The sequence below is a fragment of the Canis aureus genome, chromosome 16 (genome assembly GCF_053574225.1).
Source record: "Canis aureus isolate CA01 chromosome 16, VMU_Caureus_v.1.0, whole genome shotgun sequence".
In the NCBI taxonomy this organism is placed as follows: Eukaryota; Metazoa; Chordata; class Mammalia; order Carnivora; family Canidae; genus Canis; species Canis aureus.
Genome location: NC_135626.1, coordinates 36788620 through 36797470, shown reverse-complemented (window position 1 = coordinate 36797470; position 8851 = coordinate 36788620).

Genomic DNA, 8851 nt, shown 5'->3' with positions numbered 1-8851 from the left:
ATTTTCTTCACATCAGATTTGTGAGTGTTTCTCTTTCTCTCTCCTTTACTCTTCTTTTTTTTTCTATCTGACCAGGAACTAAATAGAACTACCAGAACATGACTTTTTTTCTTTCTTATTTGAATATTCAAATAGCCTCCTAATCAGAGGTGAAGAAGAAAGCCAACCCAGTCTACTGTATTCCACGTCAGAGTATTTACGTAACAGTTTTGCTGAGTCAGGCACTGTGCAGGGCTCTGGAGAATTGTGGTATAAGAAACCCAACCAAATAAAAGAGCCGTGAGAGCACAGAGAAGAGGACAATTCTTCCTGAGACATTTGGGTTTAATGTCCATGGAGAGTAAAAGTCCATCTACTCACTCCTTCCTAAAGTCTCCTATTTTGTTTTTATAACTGTAACGATGAGAAAATTAGTTCTAATAATATTAACTATTCCTATTAATGCTTACCTCAGCACTAGGAATCCTGTTAAGGCCTTGATTTAAAAATGTATATATTTATTGGGACCCCTGGGTGGCTCAGCAGTTTAGCGCCTGCCTTTGGCTCAGGGCGTTATCCCGGAGTCCCGGGATCAAGTTCCATATCAAGCTCCCTGCCTGGAGCCTGCTTCTCCCTCCGCCTATGTCTCTGCCTCTCTCTTTGTGTGTGTGTGTCCCTCATGAATAAATAAAAATAAAATCTTTAAAAATATATATTTATTTCAGAAAGAGAGAAAGATCACATGCACAAGCAGGGGGAGTGGCAGAGGAAGAAGGAGAAGCAGGCAACTTACTGAGGAGGAAGCCCCGAGCCATCTCTGTCTCAGGACTCTAGGATCATGACTTGAGCAGAAGGCAGACGCCTAACCGACTGAGCCACCCAGGCGCCCCTGTTAAGGCCCTGATTAGTGTTTTTTAATCCTAAACAATGCTGGAAGTGGGAATTACTATTTCCATTTTACAGAAAAGACTCAGGTTGTGTAATGTGACCAATGACCTTCAGCAAGAAGGTGGTAGAACTGAAGTCTGATGTTATCTCTAACTTCCAAACCATAATTCTGCCCACATGAAATGCTACCATCCCTAATTCCTCATAGTGAGCTGAGTTCTGCTTTCCCATGTTGAATACCATTTCCTCCTAATTCTGGGTGTGTGGTTGCACACAGTTGTGTTCTATAAACCTAATTCCCCTTTCATATTATCCTTCTAGTATTGAAATTCAGCCCTTATGTTCCCCCAAGGTCTTCTCTCAGCTAAATGTCACAATTATCTTAAACCTACGTCATAGGAACACAGTTTCAGGTCTAGCACATATAGTTTGTTAGTAAATTCTGGGCTCTTTTATAAAAGATTTTATTTATTTATTCATGAGAGACATAGAAGCAGAGACACAGGCAGAAGGAGAAGGAGGCTCCAGGCAGGGAGCCCGATGTGGACCGATCCTGATCCCTGGACCCTGGGACCACACCCTGAGCCGAAGGCAGATAGATGTCCAACCACTGAGCCACCCAGGAGTCCCAATTCTGGGCTCCTTATATGGGTATTTCAAGTAGAGGGAATCATTGCACCGATGCTTTACACCATTCTTGAATTACAGAAGTCAAAGTTCACCTTTTCTTTTCAGGTAGCAGAGCACCACTGGTTTATGCTAATCTGTAATCAACTCAGAGCTCTCTCTGTTAATAATTTATTCTGGAATTCTGTCAGGGATGAATGTGAAACTCTCAAGCCTAAAGTTCTTGCATACCAACATCTTTTTTGAAAATCTTTTAGGGGTAGTCCAGGAGGTTCAGCGGTTTAGCGCCGCCTTCAGCTCAGGGTGTGATCCTGGAGACCCAGGATCGAGTCCCACGTCGAGTCCCACGTCGAGCTCCCTGCATGGAGCCTGCTTCTCTCTCTGCCTCTCTCTCTCTCTCTGTCTCTCATGAATAAATAAATAAAATATTTAAAAGAAAAAAATCTTTTAGGATCAAATGGGTTCAGTTCTTTTCTCTTCCCATGTTTTAAAACAAATTTATTAAACAATTTGAATGTAATCTAGATTTCTCGCTCAGTGCCCTATCTTGACCTTATTTTTTCAACGATGATTTCTAACACTTGATAATGGCTTCAATCTTTATCATACCTAAAATGCTTGTGCCTCTCTAGGCAGTTATCATTTTGCCTAGATGGTGCCATTTTAAGTTATTTAGGCCCTCAGAGTATCTTTACTACTTAGGGTAATGGCAGCTCAGTCAGAATCTTGCTCAAGACAAAATTTGAAGTCTACATTACTCATGTCCACAGGAAATGTGTCTCTCACATGAAGTTTCTAAAATCATAAGGAATGTGGGAAAGAGAGGAAGTTGGACACTGCAAAAAGGAACAAGGACTTGGAATCAGGCTGAACTGGATTCATTTGTCTCTACTTTTTGCCTTCTGTGTAACTTCAAACAAGCTCCTTAACCTCTCTGAGCTTCAACCAACATAAAAATCTGAAACATGGAAAGATTACTTAAGACCTGACTTGCAGCATTTCTGTGAGATGGATTGTAATGTATGAAGGCAATACCATATACTAGCACTTATAAACAGTAGCTATTTTAGGTACAGCAGATAGCTGCTTCTCATGTGATTTAAGGGGTGGGGGAAATACAGCACTTTTGAAATATTTTCTTCCCTGCTGTCTGAAATTCTTTGTTTCATTTCCCATTCCCCCCCCAATTTTTAAAATGATGGTAAAATCTGCATAACAAAATTTACCATCTGAACCATTTTAAGTGTACGGTTTAGTGGAATTAAATGCATTCTAATGTTGTGCAACCATCACATCCATCTCTAGAACTCTTTTTATCTTGTAAAACTGAAACTCTATACCCATTAAACAAAAATTCTCCATTCCTCCTCCCCCTAGCCTCTGTCAGTTGTCTTTGCACTTTCTAAGATTTGGACTCTCTAAGAATCTTATATAAGTGGGGTCACATAGTATTTGTCTTTTTGTGACTAGCTCATTTCATGTAGTATAATGTTTGCAAGATTCATGCATTGCGGCATGTATCAGAATTTCCTTTTTTTTTTTTTTTTGAGGCTGAAGAATATCCCATTGTACATATACACAGCGTTTTGCTTATCCATTCATCCACTGTTGGACCTTTGGGTTGCTTCTACATTTTAGCTATTATAAATAATGCTGCTTTGAACATGGGTGTACAAATATCTTTTTGAGACCCTGCTTTCAATTCTTCTGGGTGTTAAAAGACAAAATCCAACTAAGTAAATTTAAAGATTAAATTGGCTTCATTCAATCATTCATGAATTGGGCAGCATCCCATCTAGCAAATAGAAAGGAGCTCTAAAGAGCATACAAAATGGAAGGATTTAAAAAACAAAACCAAACAAACAAAAAAAACCAAAATGGAAGGATTTTTTTTTTAACCTCTACACCCAACATGGGGCTTGAATTCAAGAGTTGCATGCTCTACTGCCTAAAAATGGAAGGTTTTTAGAGACAGAAGAGGGCAGGGACAAGAAAAATTGGATTATCTTTCTTTGGGAGTTGGAAGGGGTCTTTCAGGTAGATTATCCCACTAGTGCTGATAAGGTTACCTCACTAGACTGACCAGTTAAAATTACATTCCTGGGAGGGGCTGAAACAGCAATTAGTTTAGATTTTTTTTTAAATTTTTTTAAATTTTTATTTATTTATGATAGTCACAGAGAGAGAGAGAGGCAGAGACACAGGCAGAGGGAGAAGCAGGCTCCATGCACCGGGAGCCCGACGTGGGATTCGATCCCGGGTCTCCAGGATCGCGCCCTGGGCCAAAGGCAGGCGCCAAACCGCTGCGCCACCCAGGGATCCCAGTTTAGATTTTTAAGTCTTGGTTTGCTGACATGGGTTTAGCACTAGTGACTCCATGTTGGTTCCATTTTTCATTTAGCAGTTCTTCATTTTTTAAAATGATTTTATTTATTTATTCATGAGAGACACAGAGAGAGAGAGAGAGAGAGAGGCAGAGACCTAGGCAGAGGTAGAAGCAGGCTCCATGTAGGGAGCCTGATGTGGGACTTGATCCTGGGACTCTGGGATCACACCCTGAGGCAAAGGCAGATGCTCAGCACTCAAAGCCACCCAGGCGTCCCTGTTTAACAGTTCTTCAATTCCAGAAGTAGAATTGCTGGATCATATGTTAGTTCCATTTTTAATTTTTGAGGAACTGCCAAACTATATTACACAGTGGCTGTACTATTTTACATTCCCTCCAACCGTGAGCAGAGTTCCAATTGCTCTACATCCCCACAATACTTGTTTTTTGTTTCTTTGACAGTAGTTCTTTCCTAATGGGCGTGAGATTCTTTGTCTCATTTTGACTACTACTTGACATTCTATTGATAAAGATTTATTCATTTGGGATTGACAAGCCCTCTCTTTTAAAAGGCAAATATACTTAAGAGCTATCTTTCTTACCTCCCCCATCAGTTTGATTCTCACATGACTTCCTGGTAGTTATGGGATTGTAAAAACTACACTTCTCAAATCATGCACCTATAGCCCTGGCGTTGATTGATTTTCTCATGCAAAATGATAACTGCCTAGAGAGGTACTAGCATTTTAGGTATGATAAAGATTGACGCCATTATCAAATTTAGAAATCATTGTTGAAAAAATAAGGTCAAGATAGGGCACTGAGTGAGAAATCTAGATTACATTCAAATTGTTTAATAAATTTATTTAAAAACATTTGTTGAGAGGGTGCCTGTGTGGCTCCAACGGTTAAGCATCTGACTCTTGACTTTGGCTCAGGTCATGATCTGAGTCCTGAGATCAAGCCCCATTGTGTGGCTCTGCGCTGAGCGTGGAGCCTGCTTGAGATTCCGTATCTCCCTCTGCCTTCCTCCCTCCAGTCTGTACCTGTGCTCTCTCTTTCTCTCTCTCTCTCTCAAAACAAAACAAAACAAAACAAAACACACAACCCCCCCCCCCCGCCAGAAAACCAAAACCAAAAAACGTACTGAATAATGTGTGAGGCAATGATGCTAAGCCCTTATATTATTTATAATATAAACTCCAGGAGGTCGTGGTGTTTTCCTGTTTGGCTCACAAATTTATTCATAATACCTAAAGCAGTACCCAGACCCATAGAAAGGGCTCAAGGAATATTGCTCTAGTGAGCATTTGCAGATATATTCTTTGGTTCTCCACATGTAGCCTACAGACTCTGGGAGTACATGAGAGAGAGTTTCAGGGAGTCTGTAAGATCAAAACTATTTTTATGATAATATTAAGACACGATTTGCTCTTTTTCACTGTGTTTACATTTCACTGATGATGCAAAGGTAATGGTGGGTAAAATTGCTGGCACCTTAGTATGAATCAAGGCAGCGCAGCATCAACTGGTGCTAGAGTCATTGTCTTCTTCCCTACCACACCTATGCAATAAAATAATTAAGAAGTCACTTTTGGGGTGTCTGGCTGGCTCAGTCAGTAGAGCATGTGACTCTTGATCTCAGGATTGTGAATTCGAGCCCCATGTTGGATGTAAAGGTTACTTAAAAATAAATCTTAAAAATAAAGCCACTTCCACTTAACACTATCCTTTATGAAGCAGTACAAATTATTGATTGTGTGAAATCTCTCTTCTGGAGTTTATATATTTTATTTTATTACTTAATTTATTATTTTATTATTTATTTATTCATGAGAGACACACAGAGACAGGCAGAGACATAGAGGGAGAAGCAGGCTCTTTGCAGGGAGCCCGATGTGGGATTTCATCCCCAGATTGGGATCATGCCCTGAGCCAAAGGCAGATGAGCTCCCAGGCATCCTAGAACACCACTTTTCTCATCTAAGTACTAGCTAGAGTTGACTCTGCTTAGTTATGAGATCTGGGGTGTTCAAGATGGTATGGCTATGGACTTTAGAACACCATTTTTGGGGCAGCCCTGGTGGCGCAGCAGTTTAGGGCTGCCTGCAGCCCAGGGTGTGATACTGGAGGCCTGGGATCGAGTCCCAGGTCGGGCTCCTTACATGGAGCCTGCTTCTCCCTCTGCCTGTGTCTCTGCCTATCTGTGTGTGTGTGTGTGTGTGTCTCTCTCATGAATAAATAAATAAATATTTTTTAAAAATTTTAAAAAAAGAACACCAATTTTTGCTTGAAAGAATGACAGGGAAACTATGGCTATTCAGATTTGAATATTTGAATGGAACAAGCCTGACACTTCAAGGAAAATTGACTTATAGTATTTCTGTTAATGATAAAATTTGATCTTTCTTTTAAAAAATATTTTAAAAAATTTATTTATTTGGAGGTGAGAGAGCAAGAGAGAATGAGTGGGGCGGGGGTAGGGGCAGAGGGAGAGTGAAAAGCAGACTCTCCACAAACTGAGCAGGGAGCCCAATGTGGAGCTCCATCCCAGGACCCTGGATCATGACCCAAGCTGAAGTCAGATGCCTAACTGAGTCACTCAGGTGCCCCAAAATTTGAGCTTTCAATAAAAAAATTGCAATTTTGGAAATGCATCTACCAAAGTCAGCTTGATAGCTTCCAGGATTTTCCTGATGAGATCAATGATGATTATAATAAATGTAATTTTTTAATGTTAAGTAGTGAATTTCATCAATATTTGGAAGATCCACATAATTCAGTAAACCAATATTTTCCAAGTTGTTTCAGATTCCCTATGGCGGGCAGCCTGGGTGGCTCAGTGGTTTAGCGCCACCTTGGGCCCAGGACGTGGTCCTGGAGACCCAGAATTGAGCCCCATGTCGGGCTTCCTGCAGGGAGCCTGCTTCTCCCTCTGCCTGTGTCTCTGCTTGTGTGTGTGTGTGTGTGTGTGTGTCTTCAATAAATAAATAAAATCTTAAGAAAAAAATAATTTGGGGTGCCTGGATAGCCATGTCATTAAGAGTCTGACTCTTGATTTCCACTCAGGTCATAATTTTAGGGTTGTGAGATCAAGCCCCTCTTCATACTTCTGCTGGGTGTGGAGACTGCTTGGTATTCTCTCTGCCTCTCTCTCTAATAGTAAAAAATAAAGCGAAATAGGAGCAGCTCCGGTGGCTCAGCGGTTTGGCACTGCCTTCATCCCAGGGCATGATCCTGGAGACTGGGATCGAGTCCTGCGTGGGGCTCTCTGCATGGAGCCTGCTTCTCCCTCTGCCTGTGTCTCTGCTTCTTCTGTGTGTGTGTCTCTCATAAATAAATAAATAAATAAAATCTTAAAAAAATAAAAATTACCATTTGTTGAGTTTTGCTAGTATCATAGAAATGTATCCACAACTATTGGCTAAAAATACCTCTTCCTTTTCTAACTATACAGTTGTGTGAGACTGGATTTTCTTCATTTCCTAGACCAAAATAAGAGCAAACCAGAGAGAATGGGGAGGGAAATATGAAAATCCAGCTGTCTTCTATTAAGCCAGACATTAAAGAGATTTGCAAAATTGTAATGCAATGCCATTCTGCTAATTTTCTTGGAGAGGGGGAGTCAGAGTTATATTTTATAAAATATATTAAGATGTATTGGCTTGTTACTATTTTAGGTGAATTATACATGCTTCTTAATTTCTCAATTTTAATTTCTAATTCGGTAAATATCCCACACACTTTATTTTTATTTTTTTTTTTTAATTTGAGAGAGAGAGAGAGAGGCAGGAACTGGGGGGAGGGCCAGAGGGAGAGGGAGCAGTAGACTCCTTGCTGAGCAGGGAGCCAGATAGCGGGCTCAGTCCCAGGACCCCAGGATCATGACCTGAGCCCAAGTGAGACACTTCAGGGTCTGAGCCACCCAGGCGCCCCTACGCCCCTAAACAAACACTCTCTCTCTCTCTCTCTTTTTTTAAAGATTTATTTATTTATTTATTTATTTATTTATTTGAGACACAGAGAGGGAGAGAGGGAGAGACACAGGCAGAGGGAGAAGCAGGCTCCATGCAGGGAGCCCGACACGGCACTCGATCCCGGGTCTCCAAGATCACGCCCTGGGCCGAAGGCGGCACCAAACCACCAAGCCACGCAGGGATCCCCTAAACAAACACTCTTAATCAACTTTTAATAATGTTTGGGCGCCTGGCTGGTTGAGTCCTTAGGGCACGTGACTCTTGATCTTGGGGAGGTGAGTTCGAGCCCTAGGTTGGGCTATAATTTCCTTAAAAAAATGTAAAAGGAAAAAAAAATGTAAAAGGATCCTGAGGCTTAAAAGCTTTAGGGTCAGTTTAGAGCCCCACGGTCCAGGGTAGTGCTGGGTATTGTACCCAGGCCATCTAACTCCAGAGCTTGTCTTTTGTGACCCGACTTCTTCCTTGATAATATCTATACTAAAATTATCCTTAAGCAGGTTGTAAAAAAAACACTACAACAACATAAAAATCATCTCATTCAACGCATTTTCTTTTCCCCAGCCAGCTGCACGATCCTTCTCCGGGCTTGTTTCCGCGAGTGAACCGGGTGTTTGCTGGGCCATCCCAGTTCGGTTTTCGCTTTGACAAATTTGTGGTTTCTACGAGAACGTTGAGTTGGGACGCCTTCGGTAACTCCGCAGGGGAACTGCAACCCACGGGGGTTCAAATGGGGAAGCTCTTGGGACTTTGCGATGCTCCAGGAATGTGGGCGTCTTCTTCCTCGATCTTCCCACACGCTAGACGACCCTCCGCTAGACTGAAACACCGGAGACGACGTCTTCACACCTCCCGAGCCCGGGGACCCTCCGTTGGCCCTTTAAGAACGCCCCTCGGCCTGATTGGCTGGGGCTGACAACAGTGGGCGGGACACGGCTCCGGATTGGCTGTCAGAGCCCATTCGGCGCTGCTCACTCGCGTCCACCCTCCCGGGTCCCAAGTGAGTCTGAAGGGATCCGGACTCCCGCCAGGGCCTGGGCGGGGCCGAGCGCGGCGC